Source organism: Meles meles, chromosome 2 (genome assembly GCF_922984935.1).
Source record: "Meles meles chromosome 2, mMelMel3.1 paternal haplotype, whole genome shotgun sequence".
Classification (NCBI taxonomy): Eukaryota; Metazoa; Chordata; class Mammalia; order Carnivora; family Mustelidae; genus Meles; species Meles meles.
Genome location: NC_060067.1, coordinates 2218154 through 2237084, shown reverse-complemented (window position 1 = coordinate 2237084; position 18931 = coordinate 2218154). Strand labels below are relative to the sequence as shown.

Below are 18931 nucleotides of genomic sequence, written 5' to 3'. Positions count from 1 at the left end.
TCAACTCTAGAGCTCCCCAGAGGATGAGTTTAGGCATCTGTTGCAACTGCATCACAGTTCAACTTCCCTCTGGCCTGTCCTGCTTCCCTCACTCTTCACAAGTGGTGATCCCTAGAGCATACCCCCCACAAAATCTTCTCCATGCAAATATTCACCTCAGAATCTGCTTACAGGGAAATCCAACCTAAGCTTTCTAACCCATTCTAAGTTCAGTAGTGTTCAGTTTACTTTTTCTCCAGTTGTCTTCGTTTATATAAATATTATCATTCAAAATAACTTTTCCAAAACATTTTCTATGTATTTATTTCAAAATAAAACCATTTAATAAAAAATGTGTCATATCCTGTATTTTACTTTAGTAGAATATGAATGTTTTCTATCTTACATATCTTTATATCCTTTTGAACTGCTTCATAATGTGTCAGTGAAAGAGTACACTACATACTTACTATGGACTTTTGGTTGCAAAAATTCAACTATTAAAATGATTCTGCAGTAAATATCTTTGTGCACATGTTAATGTAGACTTATGATAATTTCCTTGGGATATGTTTCTTGGTATAGAGTTCCTGGAGCAAAGGGCACACAAACATTTAAGTTTTTTATTGCTTGATTTTGCTACCAGAAACATTGCACTACTTCCACAAACAGACATCTTTGAGAATAGATACTAACTTGGAAAGTATCTTTATTAAGTCATGAAAACTATCTTGTTTTAATTTGCATTTTTTGTAATAAGTGAGATTGAATTTTTATATGTTTATTAGGTATTTGTAAATATGAGGTACATATTTGTATCTGCTGGGACATTTTTTTCCCCTATCATGTTAAATGTAGTTTTCTTATTAAACAGAAAAGTTCTCTATATATTAAGAATATAGGGGCACCTGGGTGGCTCAAGTGGTTAAGCATCCAGCTCATGATTTTGGCTTAGGTCATGATTTCAAGGTTGTGCAACTGAGCCCTATGTCTGGCTGGCTTTCAGTGAGGAGTCTGCTTAAGATTACCTCTGCCCTAACCCTGCTCACACTCTCTGTCTCTTTCTCCAAAATAAATAAAATCTTTAAAAAAAAACAGAATATTTAATATAAGGACTGACACAAATGATAATGACTGATATAGAATTCATATTTGATATGTTTTGTAAGTATGGATATATATAAATTTAAATTAAGTGGTTTTATGTTATAAATATACTAAAACTACATTACAAATGCAGCTACCTTAATATAGTCTTCTAGATCCCAAAACACATTAGATTCCCTTCATATTATTTCTTAAATCATTATGTAATTTTTATTTACAGATCTTATCACAGTATACATATACACTCATATATACTATATATGTACATATATAGACTGTATATATATATACACATACATATGAAAAATGAATATTTGTTTAATGAAATAATTTTTTCATTTTAAAAAATTTATTTTTTAATTTTTATTTTTAATTTTAATTTATTATTTTTATTAACATATAATGTATTATTAGCCCCTGTAGTGGTACAGGTCTGTGAATCGCCAGGTTTACACACTTCACAGCACTCACCATAGCACATACCCTCCCCAATGTACATAACCCAACCACCCTTTCCATACCCCCCTGCCCCTGGCAACCCTCAGTTTGTTTTATGAGATTAAGAATCTCTTATGGTTTGTCTCCCTGCTGATCCCATCTTGTTTCATTTATTCCCTTCCTACCCCCCAAACCACCCATTTTGCCTCTAAAATTCCTCATATCAGAGAAATCATATAATAATTGTCTTTCTCTGATTGACTTATTTTGCTCAGCGTAATACCCTCTAGTTCCATCCACGTCATTGCATCTGTTGATGGACATCTATGTTTTTTCCGTAGTTTGGCTATTGTGGACATTGCTGCTATAACCATTTGGGTGCATGTGCCCCTTTGGATCACTATGTTTGTATCTTTAGGGTAAATACCCAGTAGTGTAATTGCCGGGTCATAGGGTAACTCTATTTTCAACTTTTTGAGGAACCTCCATGCTGTTTTCCAGAGTGGCTGGACCAGCTTGCATTCCCACAAACAGTGTAGGAGGGTTCCCCTTTCTCTGCATCCTTGCCAACACCTGTTATTTCCTGACTTGTTGATTTTAGCCATTCTGACTGGTGTGAGGTGTTATCTCACCGTGGTTTTGATTTGTATTTCCCTGATGCTGAGTGATGTGGAGCATTTTTTCATGTGTCTGTTGGCTATCTGGATGTCCTCTTTGCGGAAATGTCTGTTCATGTCCTCTGCCCATTTCTTGATTGGATTATTTGTTCTTTGGGTGTTGAGTTTGAGAAGTTCTTTATAGATGTTGGATACTAGCCCTTTATCTTATATGTCATTTGCAAATATCTTCTCCCATTCTGGAGGTTGTCTTTTGGTTTTGTTAACTGTTTCCTTTGCTGTACAAAAGCTTTTGATCTTGATGAAGTCCCAATAGTTCATTTTTGCCCTCGCTTCCCTTGGCTTTGGTGATGTTTCTAGGAAGTATTTGCTGTGACTGAGGTCAAAGAGGTTGCTGCCTGTGTCTTCCTCAAGAATTTTTATAGATTCTTGTCTCACACTGAGGTCTTTTATCCATTTTGAGTCTATTTTTGTGTGTGGTGTAAGAAAATGGTCCAGTTTCATTCTTTTGCATGTGGCTGTCCAATTTTCCCAACATCTTTTGTTGAAGAACCTGTCTTTTCTCCATTGGACAGTCTTTCTTGCTTTGTTGGAGATTAGTTGGCCATAGAGTTGAGAGTCCATTTCTGGAACAGAAATAGTTCCACTGATCGATGTGTCTGTATTTGTGCCAGTACCATACTGTCTTGATGATTATAGCTTTGTAATAGATCTTGAAGTCTGGAATTGTGATGCCACCAACTTTGGCTTTCTTTTTCAATATTCCTTTGGCTATTTGAGGTCTTTTCTGGTTCCATATAAATTTTAGGATTATTTGTTCCATTTCTTTGAAAAAAAATAGATGGTATTTTGATAGGGATTGCATTAAATGTGTAGATTGCTTTAGGTAGCCTAGACATTTTCACAATATTTATTCTTCCAATTCAGGAGCATGGAACATTTTTTCATTTCTTTGTGTCTTCCTCAATTTCTTTAATGAGTACTTTATAGTTTTCTGAATACAGATTCTTGGCCTCTTTGGTTTGGTTTATTCCTAGGTATCTTATGGTTTGGGTATAATTGTAAATTGGATTGACTCCTTAATTTCTCTTTCTCTTGTCTTGGTGTTGGTGTGTAGAAACACAACTCATCTCTGTACCTTGATTTTATATCCTGACCCTTTACTGAATTTCTGTATGAGTTTTAGCAGATTTCAAGTGGAATCTTTTGGGTTTTCCACATAAAGTATCATATCATCTCAAAGAGTGATAGTTTGACTTCTTCTTTGCCAATTCAGATGCTTTTTATTTCTTTTTGTTGTATGATTGCTGAGGATAGGACTTCTAGTACTATTTTGAATAGTAGTGGTGATAGTGGACATCCCTGCCATGTTCCTGACCTTAGGGGAAAAGCTCTCAATTTTTCTCCATTGAGAGTGATATTCACTGTGGGTTTTTCATAGATGGCGTTGATGATATTGAGTTATGTACCTTCTATCCCTACACTTTGAATAGTTTTGATCAAGAAAGGATCTGTACTTTGTCAAATGCTTTTTCAGCATCTATTGAGAGGATCATATGGTATTCTTTCTTATTTCTATTCTTATTTTTTCTTTTTATAGATCCTATTGCTTAGTATTTTGGTGAGAATTTTTGCATCCCTGTTCATCAGGAATATTGGTCTGTAATTCCCCTTTTGATGGGGTCTTTGTCTGGTTTTGAGGTCAAAGTAATGCTGGCTTCATAAAATGAGTTTGGCAGTTTTCCTTCCATTTATATTTTCTGGAGCAGTTTCAGGAGAATGGGTATTAATTCTTTAAATGTTTGGTAGAATTCCCCTGGGAAACCACCTGGCCCTGGGCTTTTGTTTATTGGGAGACTTTTGATAACTCTTTCAATTTTGCTACTGGTTATGGGTTTGTTCAGGTTTTCTAGTTCTTCCTGGTTCAGTTTTAATAGTTTATATGTCTCTAGGAATGCATCCATTTCTTCCAAATTGTCTAACTTGATGGCATGTAGTTGCTCAGAATATGTTCTTTGAATTGTTTGTATTTCTTTGGTGTTTCTTGTGAGCTCTCTTCATTCATGATTTTATTAATTTTGGTACTTTCTCTTTTCTTTTTGATAAGTCTGGCCAGGGATTTTTCAATCTTATTAATTCTTTTAAAGAGCCATCTCCTGGTTTGTTGATCTGTTCTACTGTTCTTTTGGTTTATATTTCACTGATTTCTGCTCTGATCTTTATGATTTCTCTTCTCCTGCTGGGTTTAGGCTTTTTTTTTCTGTTCTTTCTCCAGCTCCTTTAGGTGTAAGGTTATGTTGTGTATTTGAGACCTTTCTTGTTTCTTGAGAAAGGCTTGTATTATTATATACTTTCCTCTTACGACCACCTTTTCTGCATCCCAAAGATATTGAACAGTTGTGTTTTCATTATCATTTGTTTACATGAATGTTTTTAATTCTTCTTTAATTTCCTGGTTGACCCAATCATTCTTTAGAAGGATGCTCTTTAGCCTCCATGTATTTGGGTTTTTCACAACTTTCCTCGTGATTGAGTTCTAGTTTCAAAGCATTATGGTCTGAAAATATGCAGGGAATGATCCCAATCTTTTGGTACCAGTTGAGACCCAGGTTGTGATCTATTCTGGAGAATGTTCCATGTGCACTAGAGAAGAATGTGTATTTTGTTGCTTTGGGATGGAATGTTCTGAAAATATCTGTGATGTCCATCTGGTCCAGTATGTCATTTAAAGCCTTTATTTCCTTGTTGATCTTTTGCTTAGATGATCTGTCATTTCAGTGAGAGGGGTGTTAAAGTCCCCTACTATTATTGTGTTATTTTCAATGTGTTTCTTTGATTTTGTTATTAATCGGTTTATATAGTTGACTGCTCCCATGTTGGGGCATAGATATTTAAAATCGTTAGATCTTCTTGTTGGACAGGCCCGTTAAGTATGATATAGTTTCCTTCCTCATCTCTTATTATAAGCTTTGGTTTAAAATCTAGTCCATCTGATATAAGGATTGCCACCCCAGCTTTCTTTTGATGTCTATTAGAATAGTAAATTGTTGAAAACCATTCCATCACCCTCCCCCCCCCCCCACTTTAAGTCTGACTGTGTCTTTGGGTCTAAAATGAGTCTCTGGCAGACAACATATTGGTGGGTCTTTTTTTTTTTTAATCCATTCTGATACCCTGTGTGTTTTGATTGGGGCACTTAGCCCATTTACATTCAGGATAACTATTAAAAGGTATAAATTTAGTACCACTGTATTCCCTGTAAGGTGACTCTTACTGTATATTGTATATTTTTCTTTTTGCTCTATGTTACTTTTAGGCTCTCTCTTTGCTTAGAGGACCCCTTTCAATATTGTGGGGCTGGTTTGGTGTTTGCAAACTTTTTTAGTTTTTGTTTGTCCTGGAAGCTTTTTATCTCTCCTTCTATTTTCAATGACAGCCTAGCTGGATATAGTATTCTTGGCTGCATATTTTCTCATTTAGTGCTCTGAATATATCATGCCAGTCCTTTCTGGCCTGCCAGGTCTCTGTGGTTAGGTCTGCTGCCAGTCTAATATTTCTGCCATTATAGATTACAGACCTCTTGTCCCAAGCTGCTTTTGGGATTTTCTCTTTGTTTCTGAGAGTTTTAAGTTTTACTATTAGATGATGGGGCGTTGACCTATTTTTATTGATTTTGAGGGGGATTCTCGGTGCCTGGATTTTAATGCTTGTTTCCTTCCCCAAATTAAGGAAGCTCTCTACTATAATTTGCCCATATACCTTCTGCCCCTCTCTTTCTTTCTTCTTCTTCTGAGATCCAAATTATTCGAACATCATTTCATCTTATGGTATCACTTTCCCTTGAATTCTCCCCCCGTTATCCAATAGTTGTTTATCTCTCTTTTTCTCAGCTTCTTTATTCTCCATCATTTGATCTTCTATATCACTAATTTTCTCTTCTGCGTCATTTATCCTAGCAGTTACAGCCTCCATTTTTTATTGTACCTCATTAATAGCCTTTTTGATTTTAACTTGGTTAGATTTTAGTTCTTCTATTTCTCCAGAAAGGGATTCCCTAATACCTTCTATGCTTTTTTCAAGCCTAGCTCGTCTATTTATAATCATCATTCTGAACTGTAGTCCTGACATCTTACTAATGTCCAAAATGATTAGGTCCCTGGCAGATTTATAATATTCTCATACCTAGTTAAGCACATGTACTTCATTAGTCTTCTCTTTAAGTATCATTAAATTCTCTTACATTCTTTCAAGGTAATATAAGGAATTGTTTTATCAGATACCCTTCTCTCCCCAAGAACAAAAAGAAAAGAAAAGAAATCTAGGTGTCCCAGTTTGCTGAAGCTGGAAAAGTAGACCAAAGAGAGCTATCAAAATAGAGATTTGGACAGCCTTGATAACACTGTGATGTAAGGAACTAAAAAAATAGTGAGTTGTCATATTAATCTCACCTGGGATCACAGAAATGTTTTTTACTTTGATATGATTTTAGAATTCTCCAAACAGAATCCTTAAGCTTGAAAATCAGAAATAACTAAATTATAAGCCAGTTAGAGAAAGATAAATAGTGTATGATCTCATTTATGTATGAAATCTTAAAGGGAAAAAGGATAGACGCCATAGAAACAGGAGAATAGTGGCATTATCAAGGCTGGGAGTACAGAGAGTAGGGGAAATGGGAGGTGTTGATCAAAGGATATAAACTTGAACCTATGTAGGATAAGTTCTAGAGATCCAAGGTACAGGCATTATGACTATAGTTAATAATTCTGTATTGAATACTAGAGATATGTTAAGAAAGTTGATTTTAGGTGCTCTCATCAAAAATAAATAGTAAATTTGTGAGGAAAGGGTGTGTTAATTAGCTTGAGTATAGTAATCATTTCACTGTATGTCTGTATATCAAATCATGTTGTACACCTTAAATATATATAATTTTTATTTTAAAAATCACCTAGTAGCCCTTGACTTGAGTTTGGAAAATATATTACCCATAAAAAAGTCTGTGCCACTGAGCCAAATAGGATTATATATACTGTCAGGGCAAATAGTGGCTGGTGAGCCATCCCCTCTCTCCTCCCTCAGGCTTCATATTGTCTCCTTTTGAAATGTCCTTTAACCCATCCTTTTAAATGTTGGGTTATTTCATCATCATGGTATTGTTTCAATTGTTAAATAAAACTCACCAACTAAAAATCTTAAAGAAAAGAAACCCCTAAATTACTGACAAAATGTGTACATGTCACACAGACTGCTTTGCAGAACAGATGAACATGCATAATGCAAGAACTGGAAGAATGTAATTTTCTTTGATTTGAGTATATTAGGAAGTCATTGTGTAGGATTTAATCTGTGGTGAGAAAATGCTGAAGGTGATAACATGAAGCAGTGGGTCCTCAGGGGCAGAAGCTATGTGGGATTCATGACAGCTGCAAGTAGGCAAAAAAGAATTCAAAGTAAAAACAAACCGTAGGCCTCAAAAGTCACCAGAGGTTTGTAGAACAGCCTCAGTATAAAAATACTGAGTAAAGGCAAGCCTTGGCTTTAGAGTGCAGGTGACCTAGGATTTCTGGTTAGGAGTGTCGAGAGCATGATAGTTGAAAGAAGAAATCAAATCAACTGGTAGGTTTTAGAGACTGTCAAGAGAGTGGCATCAGACAAAAGCTACGTTAATGAGCTAGCCATATCCATCAGGAATACATAAGTTTTCACAAATGAGCCAGGTAGGTGGTCAAAATTAACTTGATGTCTAGACAAATAAAAAAGGGGGAAAATTGCTTACTGGTGTGAAGGAGGAAATTGCATAACTTATGATCTCAATAAGAATAAGTAGGGGAGCAATATAATTATTCATTTCCAGGCTACAAAACCAATCTCTATGAACACTGACCTTAATCATTTCTTTTCTATTTACCTAAATCAAAAAAATCTATTGGGAAACATCCCAATTCATAAAGTCCAAAAAAGCTTTAACTTAAATAAGTACCATGAGAGTCTTAATATAAAACTGAAACACAAATACAACAATGTTGTCAATGTCATGCTCCTACTATTTAGTTTTTAAAAGGCTCCATTCTCATGGATAGTAAAATCCTGAGAAGTCTTCTGAGATTAATTCCAAAACTGTAGGCAGAGTTCTTGAGAAGAGGCTGAAGATTCTTGAAAAATAATTGCTTCTTTCTTTCTTCTCTTTTTTTTCTTACTTTCCCTTCCCCTCCCCTCCCTCCCTTCTTTCTTTATTTCCTCTCCTCCTCTCTCCTCTCCTCTCCACACCTCTTCTCTTCTCTCCCCTCCCCACCCCTTCCTTCCTTCCTTCTATTTTCCTTCCATCCTTCCTTCCCCTCCTTTCCTTCCTTCACTTCTTTCTCTCTTCTTTTTTCCTTGTTTTCATTTTTTTTTCTTTTTTGGCCTTCATACCTTTTGAGAAGTGATAAGAGAATTACAGATGGAAGTGGCTATATCACAGTAGCCAAAAGAAATATTAGTAATCTAAGAAAGATTGAACCAAATGATTTTTTCCATGACTTCTAAACATGCCTTTAATATCATGTGGATTTACATTTTAGTAAATTTTCATTTTTAGGAATATAGACAATTATATGATCGATGACATTATATGCAGTCACTGAATAAATATTTATTCAATTTCTATTCTATGAAGGAATATTCCAGATGCAGGGGATATAAGAGAGAAAATGAAAAACAAACAAAAAAAAAAAGAAAAGGCCTCATGAAACTTAAAATAACTAGATCAGACCAAAATAAAGACCAGTGAGAACAGAATCTGATCAGGAGTTAAATCTATGGCAAAGACAGAGAAATCTACAATTACGGTTTATAAAACAGGGAGTTGGGGACACACGCTTGCTGTGTGTTGTAGGAAGAAGGCCAGCGTTGCTGAAGCAGAGTGAGCGCAGGGCTGGAGTAGGACATGAGGGTAGGGAGGAAGTGAGGAACTTAGTGGTGGTTGTATCCGTTTTAAGTGGAAGGGTCATGTGATTAAGTCATGTTTTCAAAGAGTCCCTCTGGTTGCTGCGGGTCGGTGTGGAAGTGAAAGTGCAGGATCATTCCCTCTGCGTCCCTGCTGCCTTGACTGGCACATTGCCTGACCTGGCCTGGTGGTCCCTTCAGTGCTCATTGGGTGAGTGAATAAAAGAAGATGTTTATGACTGACTCTAAATTTTATGAACATAGTAAACAGCAACTTTTCAAGAGATATATTCCCTAATTTTGGATAATATATGTCATTAGGCAGAAAGAAACATTTTAAGCCCTGAGAACTAGTTAAAAGATTTGCAGGCTAATAATCCTGAACTACTTTTCACTTTATCCCATCTCTCTAACTGTAGTCAGTAGGGTCCAGAATATTATTAGAGTAATTATAGGGGAAAATGGCAATAAAAGTTGATAGAACACATGTATTATAAAACATGTGTGCTGGGCAAATTCTATAAATTCGCAATTCCTTCAGCAGGAATAATTTTTTAATATTGTAGGTTAGATACTAAACTTTATATATGCAGCTATCAGTCTGCCTTGTAGGTAAAAGAGAGACCTTCCTATGTGTTAAGTGGTATTTGGAGATGCATCACAGAGCAGTCTTGATAAGGAAGCTCCATCCTCATTCTTGGGCCACTGAAAATGTAAGCTGAGGAGGAAACCTTTCAAATTTGAAAAGATCTTTGTTTCTTTCCATTCGACTACGAGCAATAGATTTGAAAAACAAAATACTTCAAAATCACGCGAAAGATTCCTAACTCCTTTAATGGGACCCCCCTCCCCCTGTTTGGAAAACAAGTCATATAAACAAACTTCTGAGGAAGAGAGCTGCCTCAGAACCAAGCAGTGGATGTGTTCTTCTGGTAAAAGCTGAAATGAAAAAGCAGCACCTGCTTCCAGCGGGCCCCCCCTTCACATAGCTCACATGGCCTTGCCATGTGAAGTCTCGTCCAGATCAAACAAGTAGCAATTTTAAAGTAGCACCCAAAGAGGAACTCAGACAGGGTTTGCCAGCAAAACCCCAGACCCTGACAGTCCCTCCTGCACAGGCCTTATTTTCATTTCCTTGACCCATTTGCAGAGAGTTGTTACTGATGGCCGGCTCGGCCTCCCTGTACACAGCACACCAATAATAAACAGAGGCCAGCTGACACCCAGAGACACCTGCAGAACCGTCACAGAGCTGGATTGTTCATCCACGGGGAAACGTTTTGACTGGGGCTGGATGAGTAGCCATCCACTGGCTCAGTACACACACACACACACACACACACACACACACACACGCAAGAAGTTTACCAAGGACCCTCCTGGGGGCCTGCTGGACTGCCAAGAGAGCTCAAAAGAAAAGACCGGCTGACTGTGGGGAGCAGCATGTGAAAGAGTCTCTGTATGCAGTCGTCCCCTTGTGTCCCAAGCACTTGGACCTGCTGAAATTAATTTTGCAGAAGTTTGGTAGAAGCTGCATGCAATCCTTTGCACAAAGACTTGAAGGCATGGAGCTTATTATTCCAGTTTCTTAAGATCCAGCTTCTTATTTATTCATAAATTACATACTTGCCAATGAAAATACTTTGTTGAAGGTCTGATCAAGCAGGTGCATTCAAGTAACCTGAAAAGCTTTCACTAACATTTGAAAACTTTTCAGACCTGGGTTTCTTGGAATTGACAACAAAGGTCTTTTTTCCTTCCATGAATTCAGGTTTGAAGTAGTTTTCTAAATAATTCAGAAAATATGATTTAAGTTGGTAACGGATCAATAGGAATATATATAACATTCATCATGTTCTGAAAGTAACTTATTTCAAATGTATTCAAATACAATCATTAACTTCTTTAAGGGACCCGCTTGGGATTTAAAATATTCAGTATACTCAACATTTTTGACTAATGTGCATTCATGATAGGAGAAATAAAGGGAAGCTGATTTTTATAGTTGTGTAGCTTCAAAAACCAGACATTAAATTCACTAACAGTATTTTTGAACTGGATAAGATGTACGAGAGGGTATAACAATAGAAAAATATTGAACCCAAAGATGTAACATAATATAACAAAGGGCCACATAACATAGGGACAGAGTGAGAATGGAAACTAGATCCCAAACCTCCAAAACAACACTCTTTGTAGAATATTGTGCAGCCTACCTTGTCCATGTCTTCCTTCTGAATTTGTCAATGATACAGTCATCTTCTGTGAGAAGAATGACTAAAATATTGGGTACTATCTCTAAAATTGCTGTTTAGTGATGCTAGCATATTAAAAGTCTTTTGTCTCATTTTTTTTTCTCATTAACAAAGTGCATCTTTCTGATGTTCTTTAAAATCATTTGCATCAAGTCTTAGGAATACAGGGATCCTCTGCTTTTTGAAAGTTCTTATCACACCCATTTACCCATTTACAGAAGACCTACATTGGTAACTTCATGCTAGCTGAAGGCAGTCTGAAGGTGATTTTTGCTTTTCTGAAAACGGTGAGACGTGCAGATAGCATCAGTGTCTGTCTTGCAGTTGCTATAGACTCGGTGCACACCCTGAGCAGGAGAGCAGCCCTGCCAAGCTCCTTCCCCCAAACTACACGCAGCTTCTCAGCGTCCAGCCTTCATTTCTTTGAGCTGCGTCTGTACACACCTGTGCTCTATCTCAGTTTATTTTATACATCCATTAGCAAGATGTGTTTTAAGGTATCAGAAAACCCTAGAAGAGTTAGGTTATGTTTTGGGTCTGGGAATGCTCAAAATGTTTCCTTATAAATTAATGGCCATTGCTTGTTCAATTTAGGCCATATCAGCTTACAGAAGGTGTTGCAGGAACGCCCTACTCTCGGATAGCAGGGGAAATCTGTTGTCCAAACCACTCAGGCAAGAGAGAATACACCAGCTGTGACTTAAGCAGCAACGCAGCTGCAGAAAGTATGTGAGAACTGAAGCTGGAGAAATGCCAGTTTGCCTGAGTCCCACCTGGACCTACTTAGCACTTCCTCCCTTGTCCTAACCCTAAACACATGCCCTTAGGACTCCTGAGGGACAGAGATGGAACCTGGAAAGAGGAAGAGGCCTATGTCTTAGTTTGGGTTAACAAGATTGTTCCAAGGCCCTTCTATTGCCTGTTTCACCCTCATTTAGGTCTTCTTCCGCCTCTCACACCTCTCCTCTTTGCTCCAGCAGACAACTGAAATCAGTTTGGCCAGTAGTCCCTGCTATATATTAATAAAGCAGAGACTATAGCATTTCCCCCATATTGTCTTTTTATGTTTTTATGAAGTAAATCCAAGGGACATACCAGAGACCTTCTCTCCATACAGGTGACCAGAGCAATCTAAGTGCTGAATAACTGGACTGCTGCAATCTTATGTAGGCGCGCTGGTGCAGCGATTAAAAAAAATTTCTGTGTTCCTGTTCTTCTGATGCTTACCCTTAAATAAAGATACCCTTGTTCTACAACCAACAGTCAAAATACAGACATCGAATCTCCTTTAAAAGTTTCAGGAACTTTATTATATATTCATTGATTCATTCATTTAACAAATACTGAGTACTCTGCTCTCTGCTCAGCAGGGAGCCTGCTTCACCCTCTCTCTCTGCCTGCCTCTCTGCCTACTTGTGATCTCTCTCCCTCTGTCAAATAAATAAATAAAAATCTTTTTTGAAAAGGGGGAGGGATAAGGCATGAATAGACATTTTTCCAAAGAAGACATCTAGATGGCCAATAGACATTAAATGATGCTCAACATCACTGATCATCAGGGAAATACAAATCAAAGTTATAATGAGATACCACCTCACACCTGTCAGAATGGCTAAAATCAATGACACAAGAAACAACAAGTCTTAGTGTGGATGTGGGGAAAGGGGAACCCTCTTACATTGTTGGTGGGAATGCAAACTGGTGCAGCCACTCTGGAAAACACTATGGAGATTCCTCAAAAAAGTTCAAAATAGAACCACCCTATGATGTAGCAGTTGTACAACTAGGTATTCACGGGGCACCTGGGTGGCTCGGCAGGTTGAAGCCTCTGCCTTCAGCTCAGGTCATGATCCCAGGATCCTGGGATCGAGCCCCGCATCGGCCTCTCTGCTTGGCGGGGAAGCATGCTTCCTCCTCTCTCTCTCTCTCTCTCTCTCTGCCTGCCACTCTGCCTACTTGTGATCTCAATCTGTCAAATAAATAAATCTTAAAAAAAAAAAAACAACAACTAGGTATTCACCCAGAAAATATAAAAACACTAATTCAAAGTGATACATGCACCTCTGTGTTTATAGCATTATCTATAATAACCAAATTACAGAAAACAGTCCAAGTGTCCATTGACACACTTTCATCCATCATGAATGGAAAAGAAGATGTTATACACACACACACACACACACACACACACACACACAATGCAATATCACCCATAAAAAGAATGAAATCTTTCCATTTAGAATGATGTGGCTGGAGCTAGAGGGTATTATGCTAAGCAAAATAAGTCAATCAGAAAAAGACAAATACCATATGATTTCACTAATATGTGGAATTTAAGAAACAAAGCAAATGAGCACGAGGAAAAAAAAAGAGGCAAACCAAGAAACAGACTCTTAACTCTAAAGAACAAACTGATAGTTACCAGAGTTGGGGGAGGAGGTGGAGATGGGTCAAACAGGTGACGGGGATGAAGGAGGGCACTTGGTGTGATGAGCACCGGGTTATATGGAAGTGCTGAATCACTATATGGTACACCTGAAACTATTATACTGTATGTTAACTAACTGGAATCTGAATAAAAACTTAAAAAATACTCAAAAAACAGGTAACAATTTACATATAAAGATAATTATTATATAATTTTTATAGTGGCATACATTTGAAAAAACATGAATGTTCAAAAATTAAGTGTTATTTTTATTCAGTGGAGAAAGAAACAGTAATAGAGGTCCTAGCTAGACAATTAGGCAAGAAAAAGAAATAAAAGCCATCCAAACTGGAAAAGGAGAACTAAAATTACCTTTGTTTTCAGGCGATAATGATCTTATACTTTGAAAACCCTGAAGATTTCACAAAAATCTCTAACAACTAAAAAATGAATTCAGCGAAATACCAGGATAGGAAGTCAATACAAAAAAATTAATTGCCCTTCTTTCCACTAATAATGAGCAATCGGAAAGGGAAGTTAAGGAAACAATTTCATTTACAATAACATCACAAAGAAAAAAATACTTAGGAATTCACTTAATCAAGGAGATAAAAAATTATACACTAAAAACTATAAAACATTACAGAAAGAAACTAAAGAAAACGTAAGTAAATGGAAACACGTTCCATGTTCATGGATTAAAAGACTTAATGTTGTTAAAACATCCTTTCTACCAAAAGTGATCTATGGATTTTAGGCAATCCCTGTCAAAGTCCTGACAATGTTTTTTGAAGAAATAGAAAAAACTATTGTAAAAAAACTATCATGTCGGGGCGCCTGGGTGGCTCAGCGGGTTAAAGCCTCTGCCTTCGGCTCAGGTCATGATCCCAGGGTCCTGGGATCGAGCCCTGCATCGGGCTCTCTGCTTGGCTGGGAGCCTGCTTCCTCCTCTCTCTCTGCCTGCCTCTCTGCCTACTTGCCTACTTGTAATCTCTATCTGTCAAATAAATAAATCTTTAAAAAAAAAAAACAAAAAACTATCATGTCAAATAGCAAAAAAGAAAAAAAAAATCAAGAAAAGGAACAAAAATGGAACTTTCTGATTTCAAAACATACTGCAAAGTTATAGTAAGAGATATAGTGCGGCACTGGGGTGCCTGGCTGGCTCAGTGGGTAGAGCATGTGACTCAGTCTTGGGGTCATGAGTTCATGCCCCGCACTGGGCATAGGGATTAAATTAAAATATATATATATATATTTAGAAAGAAAAAGAAATAGTGTCATACAAAGACAGACATATAGACTAATGCAACAGATTAAAGAGCCCAGAAATAAACCCTCACATGTATGGTCAAATGATTTTCTTCATTTCATCAAAGGATGACAGCACAATTAGATGGAGATAGTTTGGTATTTTTTTCAACAAATGAAGAAGTGGATATTCATACAAAAGAATGAAATTGGACCCTTACCTACCACTATATACAGAAATGAACTCAAAGTGGATTAAAGATCTAAATACTGGAGCTGAGACTACAAAACTCTCAGAAGAAAGCATAGGATAAAACCTTCATGACATTAAATTTGTCAGTAATTTCTTGGATATGACTCCAAAGGCATAGGTAACAACAGAAAAAGTCAAATTGCACCCTCTGCCATTCCCCTTACTTGTGCTCTCTTGCTCTCTCTCTCTGTGTCAAATAAATAAAACTTTAAAAAAAGAAATTAAAGTGGTATAGCTGCTGTAGACAACATATGACCATATGATCCAGCAATTCCATTTCCGAATATATACTCCAAAGAGTTGAAGACAGGATCTCAAGGAGATTTTCGTATACCCATGTTCATAGCAACATTTTTCACAATAGCTAAAACATGTCCATCAATGGATGAACGAATAAGCAAAGCATTGTGTATAGATACAATGGAATATTGTTTTTTTTTCTTAAAGAGGAAGGAGATTCTGATATATGCTGCAACATGAATGAACCTTGAAGATATTATGTGAAATAAGCTACAAAAATACAATGCTGTACCATTCCTTTTATATGAGTTACCTAGAATAGTGGTTGTACAGACAAAGTAGAATAGAAGTTATCAGAGGCTTAGCAAAGAAGCAAATGGGAAATTATTGTTTAATGTATATAAAGTTTTAGTTCTGCAGGATTCAAAGTGTCCTGGAGATGGATGGTAGTGAAGGCTCCAAACAATATGAATATACCTAATGCCACTGAACTGCACACTTAAAAATTGTTAAGATGACAAATTTTGTTTTTTACAATATTACAAATTTTTTTACAATAAGAAATTAAAAACACATATACTAAAATGCAGTCATCCAGCTATTCCAGAATATACTTTTTTGTTTTTGTAAAATATCAACATTTTAAAAAATATTACAGGATTCTCAGTTGTCAAATAATGTTTGTGAGAACTATCCCAAGTCCCATATTACAGCATGAAAAGCACTCAAATGAATAATCACAATACAATATGATGTATTGCTTTATAAAGGGGACAAGTCCATAGGAAAGTGATCAAGCCTAGTCTAAAGGCAGGATAATCTTCCAAAGGAAGGTAAAGAAGATGAGGAGTAATGGATATGTGTTTAAGGCAGAGGGAATATTTGTACATAGATCCAGAAGCAAAAGACAATCCAGCACATTCCAGGAATGAAAAAATGTTCATTGTGGTCTGAAATTGAAGTGTGGCACTCAAGTGAAGAGGCAAGACTGGAGGCTCAGGGAGGAACTAGAATGAGGAGCATCTTGTAAGTCACGTCAGAAAGATCAGATCTTTCCAGGGCAGAAGTCAGCCATTGAAGGACTCGAGTGCAGAATTGACATATTAGATGTCTTTGACTACAACTTAGGAGGAGCAAGCCTGAAAACAAGGAACTCCACTAATTGTAGTAATCCAGGTAAGAGGTGATACTGACTGGACTAAGGTAGTGGAAGTAAAAATGGATACAAGTGGACAATGACTTCAGCTAATTAACAAATGGTGACTGTTGGGGCACCTTTGTGGCTCAGTGGATTGAACTTCCAACTCTTGATTTTGGTCCAGGTCATGATCTCAGGGTCATGAGATGGACCTCTGCATTGGGCTCCTCACTGTGCATAGTGCCTGCTTAAGATTCTCTCTCTCCCTCTGCCCCTTTCTCCACATCTCTCTCTCCCTCTCTAAAAAAAAAAGGAAAATGGTGACAATCTGTGGGACAAGCAAGGAGTTAAGAATGATGACAATGGCTAACTTATTAAAAAGGCTTTTCACATCCAAGAGATTGCATTAAACATATTACATAAGTCATCTCATTTAATTATCACAGTAATTAGGTGTTTACTAACTTAGAAATGCTGGGGAATATGTGGATAGGAAATAGTAAACATGGGGCTTCAAAGACTGTTCACTCCCAAATCCATGCTCATAAGTACAATCTAGGCAGTTTCTCTTTGACTGGGTAGATGATACGGCCATTTATTAGAGAAAAGTGGGAGAGAATGGGTTGAGAAAGAAGGTCAAGATAATGAAAATATTTGTAAAACACTTTAATGGAAATAGATGTTATGTATAATGTATTAGTTTTATAATCTAAATACTGAAAGAAGTTTTACTAATTCTCTTAAGTAAGTCAGTCATTAAAAGCACTTAATAATAAACAACAAATGGAACGTAACTGTATTTACCAATGTTTCTCAGCCTAGCTGCAAATCAGAATCACCTGTAGAATTTTGAAAATCTAGGCGTCCCTGCACTTCACCCCTTGTGGGGTAAGTACATGGAGAAGTATCTGTATTTTTCTTACACTTCTCAGAGATGCCAGGGCTGAGAGCCACCATTATATAGAATTTACACCAGTGTTTTTCACATTAGGAGAGCAGGATTGCTGGCACTAGAAATTTAAGAGTGCTTATTAAAATGCAAATTTTCAGTATATTCTCATGCCTCTAAATCAGAGTATCTGAGAATGTGTCCCAGAAAATGCATTTTAACTGGCTTCCCAAGTGATATTTCTATGCAATAAACTGTCAAACTATCAGTACATGTTATTTATCTGCATTTATATTGCAGATATGTTAATAATAGAAGCGATGTCGTTCCTCTTCCGCATGTGTCAACTGATACTACCCATCGAGGGCGCACCATTTTAGCATCAAATAGTTTTCTGTTCCTGCTTGTTCACTGTTTAAAAGCATAATACATTTCTCATCATTCCTGAATTAGCTAATATTGAATGAAAGAAAGAACACAAATCCTTGGATCAGCGGGAATTGGTACTTGTTAATAGTGTTCCAAACAATTTTGCGTGTCAGAACTATACTACGCCAATTCATAATAAATCGAGGCCATGGCAAGTTTACAGGATCTCTTTCCAAATAAGGCTTCCACAGAAGACACGTGTCAGATTTGTTTTTCTGTGTCAGAACAATGAGCACAATATGAATGAGTTTCTACCTCTTTGATGCTCCAAAGTATTTGTTGGTCACAGACTTTTAAGTCCCCCCTGGAGTTGGTCTCCTTTGTCCATTAGTTAGAGCTGTTGAGTACAGCAATGCAGGATACGCACTGCATAATTCCAGGGAGCACCATTCATACTGCGGTCTATGATACGCAGCCTGTTGCCAATTCTCTTGGGCAATACATATACCCCGTGGGAATTTAAAATTCTGAATTATGTCTTGCAGTACTATTTCCTATTACGTCACATTGGAAAGCATGGGCATTACTTGAAAAGGTAAATGTAAATTTGTTCACTAAAATAACTTAAAATTTCACCAGTAAATAAAAGAAAAGCGAGACATGTATTCACCAAAATGAAATTTGGTTCAGAAAAAAAAAAGTGATAAAGACTGGCTGCTAATTACAAAAAATGTTGTATAAAATTTTCAAAAATATTACATTTGTTTAAAATAAATATGAAGTTCTGATTTATCCTTATTGTGGCTTTAACTTAAAATGTAAGGATTTATTTTTTTTTCTTGTTCTCCAGTATTTGACATTTCTTTCTTTCTTTTTTATTTGTTTATTTACAGCATAACAGTGTTCATTGTTTTGGCATCACACCCAGTGCTCCATGCAGTACGTGCCCTCCCTATTACCCACCACCTGGTTCCTCAACCTCCCACCCCCACACCCGCCCCTTCAAAACCCTCTGGTTGTTTTTCAGAGTTCATAGTCTC

General features: G+C 36.9%; 1 protein-coding gene across 3 annotated transcripts in view; it reads left to right on the top strand.

The window, feature by feature from the left end:
* The window catches only part of CFAP299 (cilia and flagella associated protein 299), a 613349-nt gene that overhangs the window by 462507 nt on the left and 131911 nt on the right, over window positions 1-18931 (top strand). The gene's annotated exons all lie outside the window — the stretch shown is intronic.